The sequence below is a fragment of the Cheilinus undulatus genome, linkage group 11 (assembly GCF_018320785.1).
Source record: "Cheilinus undulatus linkage group 11, ASM1832078v1, whole genome shotgun sequence".
Taxonomy (NCBI): domain Eukaryota; kingdom Metazoa; phylum Chordata; class Actinopteri; order Labriformes; family Labridae; genus Cheilinus; species Cheilinus undulatus.
Window position 1 is genome coordinate 48,020,181 of NC_054875.1, and position 25,397 is coordinate 48,045,577.

Genomic DNA, 25,397 nt, shown 5'->3' on the forward strand with positions numbered 1-25,397 from the left:
CTGATCAGACTGAACACTGGAGCTTTTTCTCAGTGAATCTATCACACACACACACAAACACACGGTGAAGCGGCGTGCAGCAGAGAAGAAGAACCGCCCGGAGAGATTCTCCATTTCCTGTCAGCCTCGCCAACTTCCTGTCAGTGAGCTGATTTACTGTTCCATTACTCTACCTGTGGAGCTGTGTGGATCCGTGCATGTTTCCTTTCTCTGCTCGCCATGCGTTGGTTTTTGTTTCAGCTGTCGGTGTTAGTGTGTGTTGAAGTTTCTGTATTTTGGTGTGTTTGTTTGTTTCCCTGGAGGTTTTCATCAGCACAGTCTCACTGGAGTAATTACAACCAAACAGCACAGTCTCAGGATGAGCGGTGGTGGTTACCATGGTGTCTCTGCTCGCTGACCGACCGTCATAAATGAGGGGGGCTGAGATAAGACAAACGTTTAGTTTGCTCTCACTGTGTTAGAATATCAGAGGGAGTAGTAAATAAATGAGTATCAGTCTGTGTTTTCCTTTGATGCATGGCTGATGATATTTTTTCTTTTTTGCTCGTTTGATATTTAAACTTCAGACTTCCCTGCAGTAAGATTATAATTTTCAAGAACTATGTTGTTGTTCTTTGCCTCCAAAATTCCCATATCAGCATGCCGCATTGCTTGCATGCTGTGGTTTTGCTGGATGAGCGTTCTCGTTCCTGTTATGGTGAATCTGCTCTATGTGGATTGACACGTTTTGCTGGCTCCAATGAAAAAAGACTTGGCATGTACCTTTAGTGCAGTGATTCTCAACGTTGGGGTTGGGACCCCCATTGGAGTCGCGAAACAATGAAAGGGGGGTCACAAGATCCCCTAAAAAAACTGAGAATATTTTTAAAATTACAGTGTTGCCACTACAAATTTTGCTAAATTTTAACCTGTTTTTATCAATGTTTCCCACCAATTTTAACACATTTTTGCCACTTAGAACCCATTTTTTTCACATTTCCAACCCTTTCCAACACTTTTTTCTGCCAGTTTTTGCCATCTAAACCAATAATTACCACTTCACACCTATTGTTGCCTCTGTTGACCCATTATAGTCTCTATTAACCACTTTTTACCACCTTTAATGCCCATTTCAACCACATTTCACTGTTTGATATCCTCATTTTTGTCATTTTAACCCATTTCTCCCAATTTCTGCCCATTTTTCTTAGTTAACCCTTTATTGCCAGTTTATATCAATTTTCAACCCATTCACTAAATTTTCCACTCATTTTTGCCAATTTAAAGTCATTTCAGCCACTTTGTAATTCCCCTTACTACTGCCTGTTGTTGCCACTTTTACCAATTTTTGCCATTTTTTGTTTATTTTTTATCTCATGATTTGTATTTTTATCTCACAATTTCACCGGTTTGTTTTTTTGCCTTCCATACTTCACTACTTTTCTAATCTTTGGAAAATGCTTCATGATTTTGACTTTTAATCTCAAAGTTTTGTCACTTAATATGCAATTTTGACTAAATAATTCATGCTTTTTGTGTCATAAAAGCAGCTTTTTTTTCCTCCAAAACTTTATTTTCACCCTTTTTGGCAGAGGGAAGGGGCTCTCTTTTTCAACCACTTTTTACCACCTTTAACGCCCATTTCTACCACATTTCCCTATTTGATATCCTCATTTTTGTCAGTTTAACACATTTCTCCCAATTCTACCCATTTTTCTGTCTTAGTTAACCCTTTTTGCCATTTTTTTTGCCAATTTTATCAAATATTTGCCACTTCTAACCAGTTTCTGCCACTTTTGAAATACAATTTCATCCCCTTTTTCACCATTTTTGCCTTTATTAACCTATTTTAGCCATTTTATTTCTGATTTTAACAAAAGGGATTTGAACCCATGTTTAAGAAGGCTATCTACCACACAAATGAATGAAAAATATAGTTGCTTCTTTGTAAAGAGTGGTCATTTTTTGGGTTAAAGCTCTCTCCTTTATCCCCCCTTATGGGTGGCCTTGTCTGCACGAGATTCTAGATTGTGCATGGCTGTGTTCAACCACCTTCAGGTACAGTGGGAGTCCCCAGTCTCTTGGACCTTTATCTTTGGGGTCCTGGGCTGAAAAGGTTGAAAACCTCTACTCTAGTGGAGTGGACTGTAGCGGCATGAACCAGAGATGCACCAGAATGCACATTAGAATTGCAAATATTAACTTTAAAGGAAGAGATTTGCTCTAAAATGCACTTTGCTCGCAGATAGCTGCACAGACGGAGTATGTGGAATATGAGGGTCAGACATCGCTGACCTGTCTCTGATTTTATTTGACATAAAGACTAAAAACCTTGATAATATCACAGCAAAATTTAATCATCACCAACTAGTAGCATTAGAGACACTAACACAGTAATGACAGCTCTTTAACTTCAGTTTTTTCCTGTATAATATACATACGTAATTCATAACATATAGAACATAATATTGTATTTATTCCATTCAACATTCTCGAATCACTGTCAGTGTTAACCAAGGCAGCCCCTTTAACTGCTTTTCTCCTTCATTATATATAATTCATCCAGGAAACCAAAATGTTTATTTCTTGTTTAATACAACCCCAATTCCAAAAAAGTTGGTACACTGTGTAAAATGTAAACAAAAACAATGCAATGACTGTCAAATCCCATAAACTCATATTTTATTCACTCTAGAACATAAAAAACACATCAGATGTTGAAACTCAGATGTTTTACCATTTCATGAAAAATATGAGCTCATTTTGAATTTGATGGCAGCAACACATCTCACAAAGTATGGACAGGGCCATGTTTACCTTTGTGTATCATTCCCTCTTCTTTTAACAACAGTCTGTAAACGTGTGACAAGTAAGAAGACCAGTTGATGGAGTTTTTTGAGAGGAACGTTGTCCCATTCTTGTCTCATGTGGGATTCTAGCTTCTCAACAGTCCTGGTTCTTCTTTGCAGGACCAGATGTTTTAGTCTGGACTGCAGGCAAGCCAGCTCAGGACCCAGACTTCTCCTGTGAAGCCATGCTGTTGTGATGGATGTGGTATGTGGTTTAGCATGGTCTCGCTGAAATAGTCAAGGCCTTCCCTGACAGAGACGTTGTCTGGATGGGAGCATATGTGTCTCTAAAAGCTCTCTCTACTTTCCAGCATTGATAGTTCCTTTCCAGATGTTAGAGCTGCCCACGCCATAGGCACTAATGCAACCCCATACCATCAGAGATGCAGGCTTTAGACCTGAGCCAGGAGAGCAAGCTGGATGCTCCCTCTCCTCTTTAGTCCAAAGGACACGGCGTCTGTGGTTTCCTCTGACCACAGAACAGTTTTCCATGTTTCCTCAGTCCATGTTAAATGAGCTTTGGTCCAGAGAAGACGGCGCTGTTTCTGGATCCTGTTCACATATGGCTTCTTCTCTCCAGCTTTAACTGTCATTTGTGGATGGAATGGCCAACTGTGTTTCTGGAATATTCCTGACGTTAGAAGTCCAACTGAAAACACTATTTTTCATCAGGGTAGTCATATATTGATAAATGCAGATATTTCAGAGCATAAATTCTGCATAATTTCCTGATTCACTTTTCCCTAACCTTCTTATGACTCTGTTCTCTTTCCAAACCTTGATGATCTCCTCTCCAAAGCCGCCGTATTATCACGCCGTCAGACGTAAACGGTTCGGAGGTGTTTAAAGCCCTTGGCGCGTCATACGATGACAGACAGTTAGACTTCACAGCCGAGCTTTAATGAGCCTCTGATGTTCGCTATTTCTGTTTGTGCGACATGAAAACATTTGTTCGCCCCGGGCTGCAGAGCGATCACACGTTTTAAACAAGAGGAAACACGAAGACGACGAGTGTTTTCTGTCGACAGAGATTTACTCTGTCAGATAAGTGAAACATGATGAAACAATCAGGCAGCTCTGCTGCAGACGAGGCGGCCCAAACCACATCAGAGAAAAGAAGAAGTCTGCAGACAAACTCTGATCTTCTGAAACGATTAACTCTCACTGAACGGAGCCCAGGGGAAGGGGAGACACGGAGGTCATGTTTGATGGATTTAAGATTCTAAAGGTCTAAATGATCGGTGTAAAAGTCTAAGAATATCTCCAGTAGACGAGTCTATCCTGCAGCAGTGAAACAGGCTGAAATATCTGCAGTAAAGCTGTAGATAAATCAGAGCTTGTCTGCTGGGTGTTGTTAATTTTAAGGCTCTCACTGATGTCAGCCTCCACAGTCTTCCTCTGTGATGGTCGCCATGTCAGATCAGACGATCAGAGCCATGAATCTGTGCTGTGACTCGATTGGCAGACCTGACATGACGGCTAAGGGACATATTTCTGACTGGCAACCATTGATAAATTAAAACTTCCTGCAGTAATCCTCGTAATGTACATTTTACACGCTCAGACCTTACAGCTGTTTGAGAGTGGGTGCGTGGCGGCTGCATAACGGCTGTGTCATGGCTTTATTTTCATTTCAACCTGCATGTTTACAAGTCAGGGCTTTCAGACTGCCTGCATGAGCGCCATCTTCACACGCCGTTATCTAGAGCAGGGGTTCTCAACCATTTCAGCCTGGGACCCCCAAAATAAAGGTGCCAGAGACCGGGGACCCCCACTGTACCTGAAGGTGGTTGAACAGCCATTCGCATTCAAGAATAGTCATGTGGAGACAAGGCTGTTCATAAGGAGGGATAAAGGGGAGGTTTCTGGGACCCAGCCAAACTGGGGGCCCATGGAGGTCAGCAAAATCATGGCCCTTTGGGAAGTTAAGCTGTGAAAACCATATTTTATATTTGACCTGAATAATAACCACTCTTATTGAAGAAGAAAAATCTCTTCCTTCCTTTCATGTGTGTGGTAAATAGCTTTTTTAAAATTACATAACTTTTGTTAAAAACATATTTAAGAGGGGTGAACAATTGCTTAAATTAGTGAACAATTGCAAAAAAAATGGTGGAAAAGATGTTGAAATTGGATTTTTAAAGAACATAAATGGGCAAAAGTGGCAAAATTAGGTAGAAGGGGCCAAAAATTAACCAAAAATGGATTAAATTGGCAAGAATGGGCACAAAAAGTGGTCAAAGTGGATTAAAAAGTGGCTGAAATTGATTTAAAGTGCAAAAAATTGAGGGAAATTAGGTGGACTGATATAAACTGGCAAAAATGGGATAACTGGGGTTAAAATGGGCAAAAAGGGGTGTAAAAAGTGGTCAAAAGTGGCAATAATGGGGCAAAAAGTGGCAAGAATTGGTTTAGAAGTGACAAAAACAGGCAGAAAAAAGTGGGTTTTAAGAGGCAAAAATGTGCTAAAATTGGCAAATTTGGTGTCAAAAAATGATTAAGAGGGCGCTCCCCATGTGCGTGGGCGGCCTGGGTTAGGGTCCGGCCTGGGCCCTTTTCCACATGTCTCTCCCCCACTCTTGATCCTTTTTCTGACTCTGTCCACTGTCCTCCTCTATCTAATAAAGGCACAAAAATGCCCAAAAATAAATCTTTAAATTAAAAAAAAAAAGTGATTAAAAAAAAGGGTTAAGATTTGGTAAAATTGGTGTTAAATGGCAACAGTGTACTTTAGAAAATATTCTTCCCCCAAGGTTGAGAACCACTGATCTAGCGAATACATGGCTTGCCTGTTTTTCCTACATTCTGTGTGCATCTCTCTGCAAAAACAGACAGGAAAGTTATAACTAGAGAGATATAGCATATTTACTTTAGATCAGTGACGCTCAACGTGTAGCTCTGGAGCCACATGTAGCTCTGGAGCCACACGTAGCTCTGGAGCCACATGTAGCTCTGGAGCCACATGTAGCTCTTTTATGTCTTAATTTGAAATATTATCCCCCCAGGAAACCTTTAAAAAGGGAAACTTCGACCTCAGAAATGATCCATTGCTTGTCACATTAATTAGTTTGTTTCCCAGACTTATACAGTTGGCTTTAAATAGTTAAATTCAATTGTCAACCCTTATTTTTTTGTCTGTCTCCATTGCCCTTATTTGCAATGTCTGCCACTTTTAATCATTTTTTGCTGCTTTTAGCCCATTTTTGCCACTTTTATTCTGCTTTTAGCAATTTGCATTTTTTCCCCTTTTTCCTGTTTAAGCTGCCTCTTGCCATTAAACATCACTTTTTCCCATTTTTGCCATTTTCCCCACCTATTTGCAGGTTTTTGCCTATTTTAAACACTTTTTACTGATTTTTTGCAATCATTTTTGACACCTGTAAAATATTTTTTGTCACTTCCCACTAGAGCCTGAGCGATATGGGATTTTTGGGGCCGATGCCAATACCGATATTGGGACTAAAAAAAAGCAGATATCCGATATATCGGCCGATATATGAAATAATAAAATTGATATACACAGGATATATACTGTACATGAACACAAATGTGGACATGTGAATTAACAGTTGCATTTATCTTTGTTTATTTCCCAAATATGCAACTTAGACGACGTTAAAACGCTGTATAATAGTTTTATACTGTGGCTGTGGACCATATTAGACAGGAAAGTGATAAATGGAGAGCCTCATTTACATCGTCGTGGCAAATATGCACATAGAATGTGTTTACAGTGTGTTTCTTGATAACCCTGAGGAAGGCCACAAGCTTAAATGCGCCTGTTTTATAAAGCTGTTCTCTAAACATCTACTATTAGTGAAACTTTCTGTCTCCACACTGGTAGAAGATGTCACAGGATAGATTAACACCGTATGAATGCCATTCTGGTTTGTGCTTTTCAAAGTAAAAGCCCGATTTAGCATTTCTATAGAGAAATTCCGTTCACTTGTACTGAATGCTTTTATTTTGAATAGTTCCTGACAAACTTCCTCTGTACACTGAATCAAGTCGCTTTTAGGGTGGTTTATTGAGGTAAAATTATGAAGAAGGACAGGGCTTTGAGAGCAGGGAGATGCGGCTGACACGCAGAAAACTCGCGCCTCGTGTGAAAGCTGCACCGGCAGGAACCGGAGCTGACACGCGCGGCAAACACAAGTGGCAAAACATGCTCTCAGTCTGAAACAGACGTTAGTCCTCTTCTCTGCTGCAGTCAAACTGCACGAGGACGGGGCTGACTGTGAGTGCTTAGGGACAGGGAGGGGCCCACAGCAGCAGCGCTGCTCACTGAGAAGTGCAACAACGATATGTGCTTTCACATCAGAGTCTCCACAAGTCTCCAATAACACCAGAGAAAATCGCTAGATTTGTCGCTAGTCATTTTCTGAAAAAAGAGTCGCTAGAGGGGTCTGAAAACTCGCTAAATACAGCGACAAAGTCACCAAGTTGGCAACACTGAGTGGGGGAGAGCTGCTGCTGAACTCTCTGTCTGAGGTTGAGGGGCCAGGCACTCTGGCTGAGTTCAGCAGGGACACACAGACAGAATCCCTGCGCAGCAAAGAAGTTAATATATCGGCTACATATTGGCCGATGTTGATTAATCTGTGATCCACTATAATCAGCCTGATTTATCGGCCCACCGATCAATCAGTCGGCTCTACTTCCCACACATTTCTGCCATTTTTCTCTCAATTTCTGTTACTTTTAATCCAGTTTTTGCCATTTTATGCTTATTTTACCCCAGTCACCCATTTTTAGCCACATTTTGCTTCTTTTTTTTTTTACCAGCTTTAACTTGTTTTTATTGCCATTATAACCCATTTTTTCACCACTTTGATATCGGCTCTTGCAAAGGTATTTTTCAACGTTTAGATTCTTTGGTTGAGTAACACTGCTTTAGATGGACATTATAATTATCTTACAGTTTGACTTGACTCTGATCTATAAATGACTGTTGTCATTCAGAATGATTCTTTATTTGTTAGTGTAGTTGTCAGGTTCTTGGTTAGCTTCCCGGAGTTTTCATGTTTTCCTCGTGCTGGCTTCCTCCCACCACCAAAAACATGCTCTCTAGGTTAGTTGGTGACTCTAAATTGCCCGTAGGTGTGAGTGTGAGCGTGCCTGGCTGTTTGTCTCTATATGTCAGCGCTGTGCCAGTCCAGGGTGTACCCCGCCTCTCGCTCAATGACAGCTGGGATAGGCTGCAGCTCCCCACGACCCCTCACCATATCAGCCATGTAGAAAATGGATGGATGATTGATTCAGATGCATTTCCTACTCTAAGGGGCTGTAAAGTATATTTGACATTTAAAAGCTCTAAAAGCCTTTTAAGTCTTCATTTGTAGCATTCTTATTAGCTGGTTAAAGGACTATACAAGATGTAAAGTTGAGCCTGGAAGTCAGTCGTAGGAGAAAAGACCAACTTAAGTTTTGACCAGCTGGTGCACCCGACCCCTGGAGACGTTCTGAGACAGTTCCAACATTTTACCACATACACACACGTTGTACAAGTCAGAGCTGAACCAGCAGGATCAGAGAGAGCTGGATCACCTCGCCTTTGGTAGAAAATGCGTAAATGTTTTTTATGATGAACCCCTCACAATGGCGTCTATGTCGCCCCCTTCAGGACAAACTTTTTATTTCACTCCTCGTTCTGAACTCCAACAACAAACGATGCAATCCCTCAACATCTCTGCTGATTTCTATCGTGTTTCATTTGTGCTGTATGTGTGTTTAACTCTGTTTTTGTGTGTTTATTTCAGACCCCCACTGAGCCGATCGCTGTCAAACACTCCAGAGCGTCTACACGAGGTAACACACACACTAAAACACACTAAAACACACACAGACACATGATAGGTTTGTAATGAGTCGGCGTGCGTGTGATGAATTCTCCGTTGGTTGGAGCCTCCTGCAGTCTGGCTGCTTTTAAACCGCATCCATCACAAACAGCTCTGAGGTTGGTATGTTTCTCATCGGTTGCCATGGTAACCCCCTGCTTCTCTCACAGCTGATGGCTTCTGTTGCCAACTGATTTGTGTTGTTTGTTGGCCGCTGTGCTGCTGCAGAGTGTGGCTTTATGTCTGTGGATGTTCGGGTTCACAGTAAAGTGTGTGGTAAAAGTTAGAGGTCAAAGGTCACAGAGTAACACCTCTAAATGCTTCTGTATAAGAGCGCCTTTTGTACCAACACAGCTAAAGCAGTATCAATAGATATTTCTGCTGTGCTTTTGGTCTTACACAAAGGCAATGATGCTACCTGATACACCACAAAGCCTGTTTCACATCTCCATGGCGACACAGGTGGACTCAGGTGCCAGGTAAGTGGACAAAGTGCCATCTTTCAGGTCAGGTCAAGTATCGTAGCAGTTGCCTGGTCAGCACTTCACCATGTCGACCTTGGTCCTGTACTGGTCTGGCCTCCTGATAGCCATCAACCAGGCCTGCTCCAGACCCATGCCCTGTCTCTCTGGGTATCCTCTCAGCTGGCTCCTCCAAGATGCATGCAGCCATTCGACATCTGGTCCAACCAGCGGGTCCTGGACACCCAGTATGCACCCATCTTTGGTGCCCTTTACATGAACAAGATTTGGTAAAGTGCCATCTGTGGCCCATTCCAGTAGAGTAAATGCAGTCTAATGCCAGACGTCAACCCTGGACCATCTGTGGGCTTTGTGAGGTTGGGATTGTTTACCAGATATCGTCTAGTCATGTTGAGCTTTGAGCATCCACTGGCATGATCAGAAGCTGGTGGCTATACTGAGGTAAAAGTAAAAGATGCCACGGCCCCAGTCGCCTCTCTCTCTCTGTGGATCTTGTTTCTGAGGCGCCTCAGTGACTCGGTCACCACACGAGTTGGAAACTCGCCCGTTGGTCTTCTTCTTCTCTTTTTCTAGACAATCAGAGTAGAGACATGAGATTTGTCTCCTTGTTCTTCTGTTTTGTTGTAACTGGTGTGCAGCTCAGAGTCTTAATACTTGAATACTCAATTTCAAACAGAGGAAAATCAAATTCATGTGAGAATTTAACTTCCCGTTCATCATGTGAAGGCTGTTTCCTTCAATCTAATTTGATTTCATTACACCAGCCCACTATAATAAAAGTATTGTTCTTTAATCCAAAATAAACCAGAGACAGTTAAAGCTTTTTATATGTAACAATAAAACGACACAAGAGCAAAAGTAGGGATGCACCAACCCTAACTTTTTGATACCAATCAGCCCTGGATGTTTATCAAGTCTAATCAGTGGCAGTTGCCATGTTTAAAAAAAACCAAACAAACAGGCAAAGAGTCAGAGCTGAGGCGGTCATTAGCCTCCAGGACCAACAGCTACAACACGCTGACTTCTAGTCGTATCAGCCACGCCCCTAATTTTACATAATCTAGCCTTCTTCAAACCAAAACAGGACATTAACACTAAAACATCAGCATACTCCTTCCCTATCATTACTAGAAATAAATATACCAACAATCTGTGCCTTATGTCTACTGAACTATGGCCTACTTGGCAAAAATGAAGGTAAAATGTCCCCAACATCCCCAGTTTCACCAACATTCTATTACTGACTTAAGTGATGATGTCGTCAAATCTTTTAAAATATTCCATCCTTGCCTTTGACTATGATGTCATTCTTTTAAGCTTATATAACATTCCAACCTTGCCTTTGAAGACAATGTCATCCTTAAAGAATATGCAACATTCCAACCTTGCCTTTAATGATGATGTCATTCTATTAAGCTTATATAACATTCCAACCTTGCCTTTGAAGACAATGTCATCCTTTCAAGCCTAATTAACATTCCATCCTTGCCCTTGAAGACAGTGTCTTCCTTAGGAGTCTATGTAACATTCCATCCCTTCCTTTGCAGACAATATCATCCTTTCAAGCCTATATAACATTCCATCCTCGCCTTTGAAGACAGTGTCATCCTTTCAAGACTATGACACATCCCATACTGCCTTTGAAGACAACATCATCCTTAAGGCAATAAAACATTCCACTCTTGTCTCTGAAGGTGATGATATCCTTTCAAGCATGTAAAACATTCCATCCTTGCCTTTGAAGACAGTGCCAATCTTTAAGCCTATAAAATATTACCTTCATAGATAAGGTCGTTTTAATACTTGTCAGACATTTCGTCCTTGCCTTTAAAGAACACATACACACCAACGATCTTTCCCTGTGTTTATTGCACTTTGTTGCCAACTTTTGTAAATCAGGTTGAACCGGGCCAGTTCCACCCACTTTTCCAACTTTTTTTTAAAACTCTGGGCTATTCGGCTAAAAAGAAGGGAAAAGAAGCCCCAGCATCCCCAGCTTCATGAACATTCCAACACTGGTTTTAAAGGTGATGCTATCAGGGCTCATAAAACATTCCATCAGTGGATTCAACGATGCTATCCTCCCCTTTTCATGCAGGCCAGTTTAGTCCCTGCCAACTTTTACTGTGAAGCCATGCTGTTGTAACCTGAGTGGTTTGGCATTTTCTCACTAAAATAAGCAAAACAACCAACCAACCAGGGACAGACAACAGACAATGAGGGAGGAACTGAGGCGGGTCTTAACCCTCCTGAGAAGATACGGCACGCTGGATTGTCATATCGGCCACTCCCCTAATTATGCAAAACTCTTATCATTTTAAAAAGACAAGTTATAAAACCTCAGCTCATAAGCATAAACATGAACACAACTGTGTAACTATCAGAAAGTCTGGATGTGCTTTCTATAAACCATAGCTCATTTCTCTAGTTGTGAAAACTGCACAGAAGATGGATTTAATGACAGCACTACATTTTCAAATGTATTAAAAATCATATTTATGTGCAATCAGCCTGCAATCAGTAAACTCACTGATTGAATTTAACTTCTTTTATCCTCTCTAGCTCCCACAGTCACCTCGTAGCTTCAGTAAACAAACACCCAGAACAGAGGCTTTTTTCATGTTTGCAGTAAAGGACTTCTCACTGGAGCGATTTGTACTCAATAAAAAGATCAACGCTCTTATGAAGTGGTCTTTATTTTTTTCGAGGCGACTCATGAGAGCTCTTGATGAAATAGTTCTCACCTGAGTGTGTGTTAATGTCTGCCATCACTCATGTTGGCAGCTCAGTGTTTAGTTTAACCAGCTGGACGATGGAGAGATTTTCTCTGCAGGCTGAAACTCCCGAGATCAGCCTCACTGCTCCCCTGGGATCACAAATGAACCTACAGAGCCAATCTTTCTCTGCTACTGCCATCAGATCCATCTTTTATATTCCATTTAAAGGCTTCATGGCATGAAAGTTAGAGCAACTATCTGCCCAGACCTGTTGGGCTCTGGAGCAGTGGTTAACACTGTCACCTCATAGCGAGAACATTCCTTGGACCCTGGTCCATTTGGAGTTTGCGTGTTCTCCCTGTGCACATATGAATTCTCTCTGGGTACCGCTGCTTCCTTCTACAGTCAGAAGACATGCTATTGGGTTCATTGGTGGCACTAAATTGCCCATAGGTGTGAGTATGAGTGTGGCTATAGGTTGTTTGAAGATGACATCATGTCAGAGTGAAGAACTCCAGACTGGGACAGGAAATGACTTCTACATAGAGAACTACCAAACTTTATGACTGTGCCAGCCATTCAAATTACAAAAAACATCTAAACCCACTTTCCAGTCCCCAAAGACACGACACATTCTGGCAAGAAAGTTTTTAAAAGCTGTTGACAAATGACAGCAGACATGGAAGCCTCTGTCTAAAGCCAGTGATGGAATGTTTTAAAGCTTTAATGACTTCATCTTTAAAGTCACTGATGCAATGTTTTATAACCTTAGACGACGTCATCTTTATAGCCAGGGATGGAAAGTTTGAAAGCTTTGATTACTTTATCTTTAAAGCCAGTGATGGAATTTTTAATAAGCACTGATGACATCACCTTTAAAGCCAGTGATGGAATGTTTTATAAGCTTTAATGACATCACCTTTAAAGCCAGTGATGGAATGTTTTATAAGCTCTGATGACATCACCTTTAAAGCCAGTGATGGAATGTTTTATAAGCTCTGATGACATCATCATTAAAGCCAGTAATGAAATGTTTTATAAGCTTTGATGACTTTGTCTTTAAAGCCAGTGATGGAATGTTTTATAATCTCTGATAACATCATCTTTAAAGCAACTGATGGAATGTTTGATAAGCACTGATGACATCACCTTTTAAGCCAGTGATGGAATGTTTTTTTAAGTTTCAATTGTTTCATCTTTACAGCTAGTGATGGAATGGTTGTGAAGCTGTTTTGACCTTTTCTTCCCTTCATTTTCCCAAATAGAGCTGTAGTCAGTCAGACAACGCTCAAATTTGGTCACAGTAAACCCTGATCCTGCCTGTGTTTCCACAGCCAGTGCCTGTCCAGCTTCACTTGTTTTGATGGGCAATCCTTCAGTTTTAACATCTCTACATTTGGTTCTAGTTTGGCTGTTTGTGGATTACATTACCACAAAAATGGAAGAAAGGAAACTGGTTCTTACATAGGAGCTAGCTCCTGTGATTCATATAAAAGAGTTGACTCATTTGTGAATGACACATCCTTACTCTGTCTCATTCACAAATACAGTACAGGGCAATACTTTAAGGAATGTTTAGGCCAACAATTGAAGCTGAAGGTGTAGCTGTGGTGTGTAAGCAATCAGGCAGGATTGAGGATTGACACAACCCTGGTCATGCTCTGGATGTCCTTGCATATTACCAGGGGCATGGGAAAATAATCTGTTGAAAAATAATAAAATCCACATCTTTAGGGTGTGGTCATGCTGTCCAAAGGGCCTGAAGACTGCTGGCGATCTCCAGACACAGTTTCAGGGGTTTAAAGGCCTGGACCAAAGAGATGCTGCCAAGCTTGACTTTGGCCTCCTGCTACCCCCCCTCCAGCCCTGGGTTGAGGCACAGCAGGTCCGGCAATGAATCCTTAGCATCTTACATGCCTGAAACTTGTGCACATGACTGGATACCAACAATCTTCCCTCATGTTGGCTCTCCTTTGTTGGCAACTTCTGACCTTATATGCAAGGACATCCAGAGCATTGCTGGGGTTGTGCCAATCTTCCTTCCTACCCAGATGGTGCCCTCAGGTGTGCATCTACACCTTACTTCAGCCTCAATTTCTGGCCAAAACGTGCCCAAAAGTTCTGCACAGTCCTGTATGAGGTTGTGACTTTGCTGGAAACCTTGCTAACACTGTGTTTTGCCTCTCTGAGATCAAATTTAGACATCTTTGTTGATCTTTCTCAGCTGACGGTTTTCTTTGTCAGCTTCATCCAAAGGAGACACTTTACTGTGTTTGTGTGAGCTTTAGGGAAGGGGATGTAATACACCTAATTCTCTGTCCTCTCAGGATGCCTTGGGTCAGTGCTGACTTTACCCTATGACCATTTTTGGACCATTTTTATAAGATATAACTGGATTAATTTCAACAAAACAGCAAGAAAATCAGTTCTGATGCTGTTCAGGAAGTAGTGTCCAAAAAGGTTTTTAATTGCACTCAGAGAATAGTCCAGAATATAAGTCTCAGTATGGAGGGAAAAGGAAGTCTGATATCAGACAAACCTCAGAGTTGTGAGTCTGTCAGCTCCTGCATCTCCTCTAAGTGTTTGTAGCTGTCCTCAAAGCAGCGCGGTCGATTCAGGAATTAATTTGTTGTGCAGCCTGGCTGCTCTGTATTCTTCACACTTACTGCTGCTGCGTGTTTGCTCCATTCCAACAACAAAAGAGCTTTCAGATTCAAATCGAGTCCTGATGATGGAGAGAGTTGAGACGCAGCAGAGAGAGTCCAGCTGGCTAAAAGAACATCTCTCTCCCTCTCACTTTAGACTGACTCTTTTAGACTGCCGTCGCCATGGTAACTGTGCATGATGCTGATTATTATGGGCTGCTCCTAGATGTGGTCTAATGGAAGCACATGAGCAGACAGACATGGAGACTGGGGTTGGTATAGGGAACTGGTACTGACTGGATCAGGATACAGCTCTAGATTCTGTGTTTGCATGCACCATCCCTGAAGTTTAACATGATACCGTACAACTGTCCTGCACAGTTGGAAATCCGTAAATCATCTTGAAATGGTGCAAAATTCAGCAGCAAGCAGAATGAACCAGGATGGACCCACTCTCTAAAGGTTCAGGCCACACTCACACTGGGTATTCTGTACCGTGCCTGGGTACGTTTGGGCCTAAAGTCCAGTACGTTTGACCAGTGTGAGTACGCTATTCCACGCTTGGGTGTGGCACACTTCCCCAACCCAGGCAGGGGAGGACGAGGTGAGCCAAAGCGCGGCATGAATGCAAATGAAAGAACTCCTAAGGTGACGTGGATCTGACGTATCTGTCAGACGTGGGATTTCCAGTATTTGCACATCAAAAACTCTCTAATTCACATTTTTGCCCATTTATTATAAACTCCTAGAGTCATGCATGGGACTCTTCTTAACCCTGCTCTGGCTGGATTTCTGACCATCACCACCAACTCCCACAGCACGTGCCATTCACCCGCCTGCACCTGCAACAGATCTGTCTAATCCCGCCTGCACCCTGCACGGATTCTGACAATCCCTGTTAAATATTCAGAATAACAAGCAGAGTGTTTACAATATTGGTATGTTCACTTAAGCACCACCCTGATTCAGTTTCCTTTCTAGTAGCAAAGTCAAAGTAATATTTACAGACCTTAAACACATCATTTAATAAAGGCACACAGAGGTGGAATTGTTTCCTGATCTCTGGAAGGTTTGTGCGTCATAAAAACTGTAGTGCACTTCCAGCAGCTCTCACAGACAGCAGGCTAATCTTAAATTAATCTTAAATTAATTTATGCCTGGCTGTAACCCTGTTCCCCAAGCAACTGCATAATGGCTCAGGGTCTCTGCATGCCAGTGCGTGTTTTCATGGGCTTTAAAGCTGTGTCATTTGACTTATTTACAAAGTTTTAGAACGTGCACTTTATTGTGGAGCTTTGAGAAAGCATCACAGGGCCCCACCGGCCATGTGATGCTCGCTACGTAGAGATAAACCCACGTTCAAACTTGTTCATGCAGCACCGGCGACTACAGCTGACAAAACGGCAGCTAAACTGTAATTTCTCAGAGAATGATTCCAACAATACCACGTGGCACATCTCCTGTATTATCTTGTTTACTATAGGCATAAGGAAGTGTTTGAAGAGAGTGTTTCAACAGCTTACTTGCTCTTACAAGCTTGTAGCAAATGGAACGCATTCAACTCGGTCGAATCAGTGAGGCCTGCAGGTCTTTAGATGTTCTGGGTTCTTCTGGAACATCCTGGATGAGTCGTCCATGAGCTCTTGGAGTCATTTTGGTAGGCCAGCCACTCCTGGGAAGGTTTAACACTGATCCAAGTTTTCCCCGTTTGTGGGTAATGGCTCTCAAAGCCTCAGAAATGTCTTTGAAACCCTTTCCAAACAGATAGTTGTCAGTGATTTTGTTTCTTTAGATGGGTCCATGATGTGTTGAGATCTTTTAGCTTCACTTTGTCAGACAGCTTCTGTTTAGGGGATTTCTGGTCTAACTCACTAACACAGAGCGTGTTAGCTGCATTAAAGGCCTTTAAAAGCATGCAGTCACTTTAATAACACAATGGTGTTAGTCTGTGATTTAAAAGCCTTTGTTGAAGAAGTGGCTGAATGTGAAGTCTCAAAGAGTCATGCAGACGTTAACCACGTGACCGTGGCGCTGATGGATCCTGCAGTCATCGTCTCACACTTCAAACAAAGAAATCCTGATGAGATCTGCAGAGGAAGTAGAGCCAAACCGGTCTGTTTTTCTGATCACCTTTACTCCTGATGGATCCTGCAGACCAAACACGTCCTGACTGCGCATCTACGGTCAGATAAATGTTTATGTTTCCACGTCATGAAGACGCCGGACGTCAGGGAGAAATCCATCAGATTTGTCATGTTTTCATAAATCATAGCGCCTAAAAGCTTCTCCGTTCACAACGATGTGAGAAAACTGTGAGCTGTCAGAGTATCGGAAACAGTCGGCTTTTAAGGGACAAAGAAACTGAGGACACAAGGATAAACATTAGGGATAATTAGGAAAGAAAATACATCTCTACTTCTCTGCACAGATCAAACAGTTTCACAAGAGCTGTCCTGATTCGACGCTTTTTTCAAGCACTTATTAGTCCTTTCTGCCAAAATGGTACAATATGTCAGTGTGATTATTTCATTGCTCCCATTGGAACCAAAGCCTCCCTGATCCAGAACAGTAAATATCAAATGTGACTGATATTTATGCTGCACCAATGAGAGCGGACTGGGGAGCGTCTCCAGGTTTCTGTTCATCATCAGTCTGGTTCTGCTCCAGGTTTCTGCCTGTTAAAGAGACTTTTTCCTCTCCTCTGTAACTGTGCTTGTTTTTTCTTCCAGTACAGTCCAGACCAGCCCTCTGTGCAAAGTGTCTGCAGACTACTCTGGTTCTGACCTGGTGCCATAGAAACATTGTACCCTCCCATTGTGGTGAAGAGAGAACTGAGCTGAAAGGCAAAACTCTCAATTTACCCGTCAGTCTTTGTTCAGACCCTTACCTATGGTCATGAACTCTGAGATCGCAGGTTCAACTGGTTGATATGAGATTCCTCAGGGTGTCTGAGCTCAACCTTACTGCTGCTTCTTCACCTTAAAGAGGGCTCTTGTTTGCCTCCCTGTGGAGGTCTTCCAGGTGCACCAACTGGAAGAAGACCTCGGGGTAGATTAAGGACTCTTTGGAAGGATTATATATCTTATCCGGCCTGGGAACGCCTCAGAACCCCCAGAAATAGCTGGAAAGTGTTTCTGGGTAGAGGGACATCTTGCTTACCTTGCTGCCTCCATGACTCAGCCCTGGATAAGCTGAAGAAGATGGATAGATGGATGGTTGGATGCCTCGTATTCCGCTTTTCAAATGATGGGTCACAGTGACAGCAGATTGAACAGGCATCCCTTTCCCCTTCAACGTTTTCCAGTTCTTCCTGGGGGACCCTGTAGCGTTCCCAGACCAGATGAAATCTCTCCAGCGAGATCTGGGTCTGCCCTGAGGTTTTTTTCCCAGTCGGACTTGTTTGGAAGACCTCAACAGGATCCTGAACCACCTCGAGTGGCTCGTTTGGATGTGAAGAAGCAGCTCCTCACCCTGTCAACAAGAGAAAGACCCCAAACATATCCAACCATGCTGGGACGTCCTCTTACCCTGAACTGAAGAGTCTTTTCCATAAACCTGGACACTATCAGGTGTATTCATCACACATTAACCAGTGTTTCTGTTTAGTGGATGAATTCCACATCTATGAGGGGAGAGGGCTTAAAAATGACTAAATCTTTAAGTCTCACGCTTCTGCAGACTCCCATTAGAGAGATTTTTAAATCATTTTCTGTGGTCTTCTGTCTTAGCCATCGACTTTGAACGTTCATTGCAATTTACAAATCGTTGCAAAATGTTAAAAAACGTCAATCATTGCATAAATCTGATGCTATTTCTTAAATTAAAAAAAAAAGCATTACTAAAATGTATTTAAAGCTGTTTACCACTAAGAAATAACCTGCATTATATGAATAGGCTGATAATAGGGAAAATAGCGCCATCTAGGTGTGCACACTAAATGTGATGAATTTGACTGTTTTTCTTAAAAATGCATCACAGATATTAAAGAATTCATGTGTTTATTTTACTATAGCAGAGAAATTAAAAATGCGCTTTTAATGGGAGTAAATGGGACATTTTTGTCCTCAAAGGGCTTATCAGGGAATAAAGTTTTAAATCAGACACCATAAAAAAAACTTATCATGCATCAAATTCAGTTTTGTTGCTAATCTATGACACATCCAAGGTTATCATTTAAAAAAATACCCCTGCCCCCTGTCATGTATAAAAGAGAAAATTAATTGTTGCTAATCTTTGACATAACCAGGTCTGTGCGTGATTATTATTATTATTTTTTTTTTTTTTCAGAAACTAAAACAAATTCTGTGATTTTTACATGAAAAAACAGCCGTGACTTCTTGTAGTCAAACTGGCATTTGAAGGGTTAAAATCCCTAAAAATTCAAATATTTTTTTAGTTTTGGACCAGATAGGAGTTGGTGAAAAAAATTAACCCAAACATATTTTAATTTAACTTTTTATGTCATGTCTTTTTGCCATTTTTGTCTGGAAGTCCAGGGCAGTGCTCATGAATAATAGAGGATGGGTTAAAAGGTTTTATCTTTAAATATTCTAATAATATAATGTTGTTACCAAAGAGGGGCAAACAATGAACAGTGCTGTAGATTCCAGCCCCGCTGGTCGTCTTGTAAATATAACATACTACCAGGTCAGGCTGAAGGGTTAAAGCCCATATTGGAGCTTTTCTATGAGCCGCTGTAATTCACTGTAATGACTAAATGACGCCTCTTAGTTGTGCCGTGTCAGAGGTGAGTGTTTAACATGATCACAGCTTTCTAATGGAGCTAGTAATTACCTGCTGGCAGCCTGCCGACACACCTTGGCCGTATGCATTCACACACAGTCAGGTTTTAATCTGCTCTCTCATTTTTCTGTCTCAGGATGCCAAAAATCCACATTTAAATAAAAATCAGAGCAGAGCTGCTAACGTCAGAGCTCAGATAGTTAGAGTGGAGAGAAACGTGCTGATTAGCTGCAGGTCCAGCTGCAGACTGACGGCCTGAGGGGAGAGAAAGGATTCTGGATTTGGGTGACCATGCAGCAGACTCCAGAGGGACTGGTGTTTAATGATCCAGCCTGGTGAGTCACCTAGATCCAGATCTATTACTGATCATGCAGATGTGGATCATGGTGTCCCCTCTAACACACCTGAATGAGCGTTCTGTGACTGTTTTAGCGCACACACACAAACACAGATAACACCGTTGGTCTTAACCTCCTGAGACCTGAACTTTTGCTTGGAATGCATTTTTAGTTTCTCCCACTTATTTGGATAATTTGGACCAATATCATTACAAATTCCCTTCAATTTCAAAGAAACTACCTTAAAATGTCTTCACAATTTATAAACTTATTTTGAAAGTTTCCCGTAAAAGACACCCGAAACTTTCTTCAAATATTCCTCAAATGTTTCAGTGAAACTTTATCATAACGCTTGAATTTTAATTTAAAAAGATAAGGCTTCAAAAATGTAACTTGAAATATTAATAATTTAAAAATCCCCAAAAAGTCAATGCAAATTTTCCAAAATGAACAAACATATTCCCCATGATTCCATGAAAAATGATTTTTCTTTTCATACCTAAAAATTAAGATGCAAATTTTTCCCAAAAATACAAATGCATTTCCAAAGTTAACACAAAAAGGACTTAAATGTTCAAAAACAATCCCCCAAAGATAGAAAAAAATCAATTTTTTAAATGCAAATACTCACTCAACTTCACTGCACACACACTTCCAGTGAGGCTCTCAAAAATGCAAAAAAATACCACAAATTTTCCATCAACATTCTTGAAAATTTTCAAGATATATTCCTAAAAATATCTATGAAAGTTCCTATTTCCATAGCAAATTCTCCCAGTATTTCAAGAAAATTTCTTAAACTTGAGTGGACAGTCCAGACAATTTCCTCCAGTATTCTAAAAGTGGAAATTTTGTTGTTGGCAAGCCAGAATGTAACGTCCTCATATGTGCATGCATGGTCTTAGGAGGTTAATGGAGGCGTTTTCTGGATGCACATATCTTTGTGCATGAGCTGGGTCATTCAGAACATGAAGGATTCATCAACACTGATTAACAACAGCTGGTGAGTTTATGTTAAATAAATGTTAATCACAATAGAACATAAACAACATCTGATATGTTGTTTATGTTCTATCGTGATTAAAATTTTGGTTTATGAGATTTGAACATCATTGCATTCTGATATTTATTGACATAGCGCCCCAGCTTTTTTGGAGTTTTTGCTCCTTTTCCTCGATTTTTCTGCTCAGACAGACTCAGAGACCCTGACGTCTCTGCTCAGAAAGGACGTTTTAACGGTGTTTGTATCTTGAACTTTTCTCTGGATGCTAAAATATTCAGTGTGAAAATGAAGTTATGGAAATGATTTAATGAGTCATTCTTCCAGCCGGCAGCCAATCACTCCGTCCTGTTATTCTCACATTGCTGCCGTGTTTCTCCAGCAGCAGAGCCGTGATGTTTGCTCCTTTGTTTCATTAACGTTGTATTTCATCACCGCGCTCTCCTATCTGAGGACAAAAGCCGGTCGATAAATCTCCGTGTCACTCCTCCGTCGGTGTCTGAGCTCGTCATTCAGATAAGACGAGTTCATTAGTCAGATAGCTCATCTCTCTCCCTCTTCCTCTTTATTTCTGCAGCGCTGCTCTTTACGGAGGCTCTCTGCACGTTTCCTCTCCTCTTCTAACACGTCCTCTCCTCGTCTTCCTCCTTCCTCATCTCTTTTGTCTCCACTTCTTCTTCTCTGGTTTGATCTCAGACCGACTTCAGTGTTTGATCGTTTATGATCGTCTGTGTCAGCAGGGTCCAAACGTTCTCTCTGAGCGCCGCAGACAGAAAAACATCAGGCTGATGGGGTCTCTCAGATTTAATGTGTTAAAGGTCACGTTACGCAAAAATCACTTTTTCAGGCTTTTCTAACAAAAATATGTACCCCAGGCCTGTCCACAATGCCCCCAAGAATCAGAAAATAAACACCCCTCCCTCCCCTTTCCCCAACTTACAGAAAATGTGTGCTGAAACGAGTCGTTTGTCAGATTTCCCCTCATGATGTCATGTGGGGAGTTAGCCCCCCCCCCCCAGGTTCGGTTGGCCCTCCCCGCTTGGAAGAAAGTCCTGCCCTCCTCTCCTGATTCTCCTCTCAGCTGCCACCTGAGAGGAGGACCCATTGAGTCACATCCATTTCCTGAGTGGGGCGGAGTCAGGGCGGAGTCAGACAGCTCATTAACATTTAAAGCCACAGGAACAGCTCGTTCTGAGCAGGGCTGAAACAGAGGGGTTTTAGACATGTGAAACTCCAGAAATGTTTTTTCAGCAACAAACTTCACAGGCATGTTTCGGGGACCTCTGAGACCGATGTTAACTTGTCTTAAAAAGGTAAAATATGTGACCTTTAATGATAGGAAAGCAAAAAGGGGTCGAAATGCTCCCTGAATATTTTTATATTAGATCAAGAATATAAAACAGAAAATGAAAAAAAAAAAAAAAAATTTGTCTTTTTGTTTGTTTGTTTGTTTTTAATGAATAAATAACAATGTTTTGTTTTTTTTTAATTTAACATTTTAATATTCTGATTAAAAAAAGAAAGATCAAAGAACCAAACAGTGGTGATGTAACATTCTTTTTTTATCACCTACACAAAGCCACACAAATGAAAACAGAATGTTACATCATCAGGGTTCTATTCTGTGATCTCATTTTTTTTATGTGAACATAAAAAATGTTTTTATTTATCGATTTAATGTATCAACAAAAACAGAGGAGTGTGACAAACAGTTTTCATTTTATTCATTTTAATGTTTGGATTAAAATAAAGATCGAAGAACAGAAACCTGATGACGTAACATTCTTTTTCGTAACACCTGCACCAAGGTACACCAATTAGGAAAAAAGGAATGTTACATTATTAGTGTTCTATTCTTTGTTCTTAGTTTTTTCTCTAAACATAAATAATATATGAAAAACTCTTTTTAATGTATTAACTTCTTTTTCAAAAAAACAAAAAACAAAAGAGAAACAGAAAATGAAAACACTTTTTCATTATTTGTTTGAATGTTTGGATCAAAAAATCGATGATGTAACGTTTTATTTCACAAAACTATAGGCTACATACATGGGGAAAAAAGAATGTTACATCACCAGTGATCATTGCTTTGACCTTCCTTTAAGAACATAAAAACAATTTAAAAAAGCTTTTTTCTTCATTTATTTATTGTTTTGTAAAACAAAACATAGAAACAGAGAATGTAAAATTATTTTTAATATTTGGATTAAAAAAAAGGAAGATCAAAGAACTGAACACTGATGATGTCACTTTCTCACAACACCTGCCACCGGCCACACAAAGGGGGAAAAATAATGTTACATCATCAGTGTTCATGCTTTGATCTTCCTTTTTTTATCCAAACATTAAAACACTACAATTAAAGAGTAAACCGTTTTTTATTAACTATTCCTTTTTGGAAAAACAAAAACAGGGAAAACAAAAAACAGTTTGTTTTTCATTTTCTCAGTTTTAATTTCAAAGTACCTGAAAGGGCAAAGGTCATTTTTCCATGTTTCTTTTTTTTATTAACGGTTATAGGAAATTATTTTTCTTTCTCATTTAAAAATAATGAAATAATAAAAATGTTGGCTGTCAGATAGACTAACCAATGCTTCTATTTGTTTATCGTTAGGATTATCCAACTTTATTTAAAAAATGATGGAGTTATATATTTAGTTTATTATCCACTAATTGAGATAGGCCTACATTTGAATATGAAGTTTTATTTCTATAGTTATTTCATTTTAATTTGATTGAATGGCTAAATTTTTCTTTTCTTTAGCGCAATACTTCTAGGCTAAACATAAAAATCTGTACCTTACATGTTTTCATATTTGAAAATAAAATGTTTCTATAAAGTGCAATAGTAATAATATTGTCAACTAAAAAGCCATTGTGCAGGTATGGTGTAGATGTATCATTGCACAGTGACATTGCTGTTATAATTGCATGTAGATTATTTTTGCAGCACTTGCCAAACCTCTATCTTGATGTTGTTGTCTCTGTTTAGTCATAAAAAAGCAACAAATCCACAAATTCTTCTTGTCAAAATGTTTGTTTATAGATTTAACACAGCAGCACCCCCTGGTGTCCAAACTAACTACTACTACTTCTTTGTGATTGAATTCAAATATATTTAATTTTGTCTTTAGTTTTCTGTGAACCATAGGCCACAGCTGGCCCCTGGGCTTTAGTTTGGGAAGCCCCTGCTGTAAAGCTGCATTATAAATGTCAGTTTTTGTTCAGTTTAACTTTGTCTTCACTCCTGATTCCTCTTCTTATCCTTCCTCTTCTCTTCTTCTTCTTAGTCTCTACCTAACTCCATCTTTACCTGCTCTGGAGTTGCCTTTATCCTCTTGTGTTGTATTTGATCTGTGGAAGCTTCTGCTCACTGTTATCGTGGTTCTGCTAAAGGCGTCTGGATTTACTGTGCAGATTTATGGATGAAGCATGTGTGGCGTGTAAATGACATGTAAAGTGATGTACGGAGCACCTCTGACTCTGACAGGAGGAGTGTGGATGGAGGGAGCATTAAAAAGATGAGCAGAGGTGTAAACGAGGAAACGGGAGTGTGTAAATCTGGACGAGCAGGATGAAGGAGAGAGAGAGAGAGGTGGAGATGTAAATGAGTTCCTGTGTTTGGATGATGCTGCTGTCTTCATGTTCTATTCATGTTGGAGCGCTGAGCATGAAGCAGATTGGCAGTGGATCTCTTAAAGGGATATTCCACCCCAAAACATCAAATCTGTGATGTAATTTCTCCTTTAGAGCTTCAGTCCTCATCCACATAGAGGCTTAGTCATGTCAGCCACACCCCTAATTATGCATAGCTCAAATTCTCATTTCAATAAGAACAGAGATTAAAAAATGAACATACTTCACCTCTCTGTCATTATTAGGACACATTTATACCAACATTTCTCTCGTGTTGACTGTCCTTTGTTGGCTACCTTTGGAAAAGTGAGTAGAACTGGCGAGTTCTTGCCATTTGGCAACAATGGAGGGAAAAATCCCTCAAACACCCTCAGCTTTACCAACATTCCATCCTCTGTCTTTAAAGATGTCTTCAAAACTTCAAAAACATTCCATCCTTGTCTTGGAAAACAATGTCAGCATTTCAAGCTCATAAATCATTTCATCCTTGCCTTTGAGGGTGATGTCATCAAAGCGTCTAGAACATTCCATCCTTGTCTTTGAAGATGGTGTCATCCTTAAAAGCTTATGAAATATTCCATCCATCCCTTTAAAGATGATGTAACTATTTAAAACTTCTAAAACATTCCATTCTCCACCTATGAAGTTGATTTCATCATTGCATCAAGAACATTCCATCCTTGTCTTTAAAGATGATTTTAATCCATATGAAACATTCCATCGTTACCTTTGAAAATAATGTCATCCTCTAAAGCTTAGACAACATTCCATCCTCTTCCTTTAAAATTGATTTCATCAAAGCTTCTAAAATATTCCATCCTTTCTTTTGACGCTGATGCAGTCCTTTCAAGCTTGTTAATCATTGCATCTGCCTATAAAATTGATGTTAAAGAAACTAGAACATTTCATTCTTGCCTTTGAATATGACATCTTCTTTTGAAGCTTAAAAATCCTTCCAAACCCTGCCTTTAAAGGTGATATCATTAAGGCTTTGAAAACATTCCTTGCCTTTGAAAATAATTCCAAAATAATACCATTAAAGTTTATGAAATGTTCCATCATTGCCTTTAAAGATTATGTTACTCTTTAAAACTTATGAAACATTCCATCCTGTCTTTAAAGTTGATTTTATCATAACGTCAAGAACATTCCATCCTTGTCTTTGAAGATG

At 40.4% G+C, this 25,397-nt stretch overlaps 1 protein-coding gene across 3 annotated transcripts in view; it reads left to right on the forward strand.

Moving 5' to 3' along the window:
* The window catches only part of sulf2b (sulfatase 2b), a 213,639-nt gene that overhangs the window by 105,725 nt on the left and 82,517 nt on the right, over positions 1 to 25,397 (forward strand). For all 3 annotated transcript variants that reach the window (XM_041799371.1, XM_041799375.1, XM_041799376.1), the window contains one exon: positions 8,588 to 8,636. The gene's annotated coding sequence lies outside the window, so the exon portion shown is untranslated. The remainder of the gene's footprint in view (positions 1 to 8,587; positions 8,637 to 25,397) is intronic.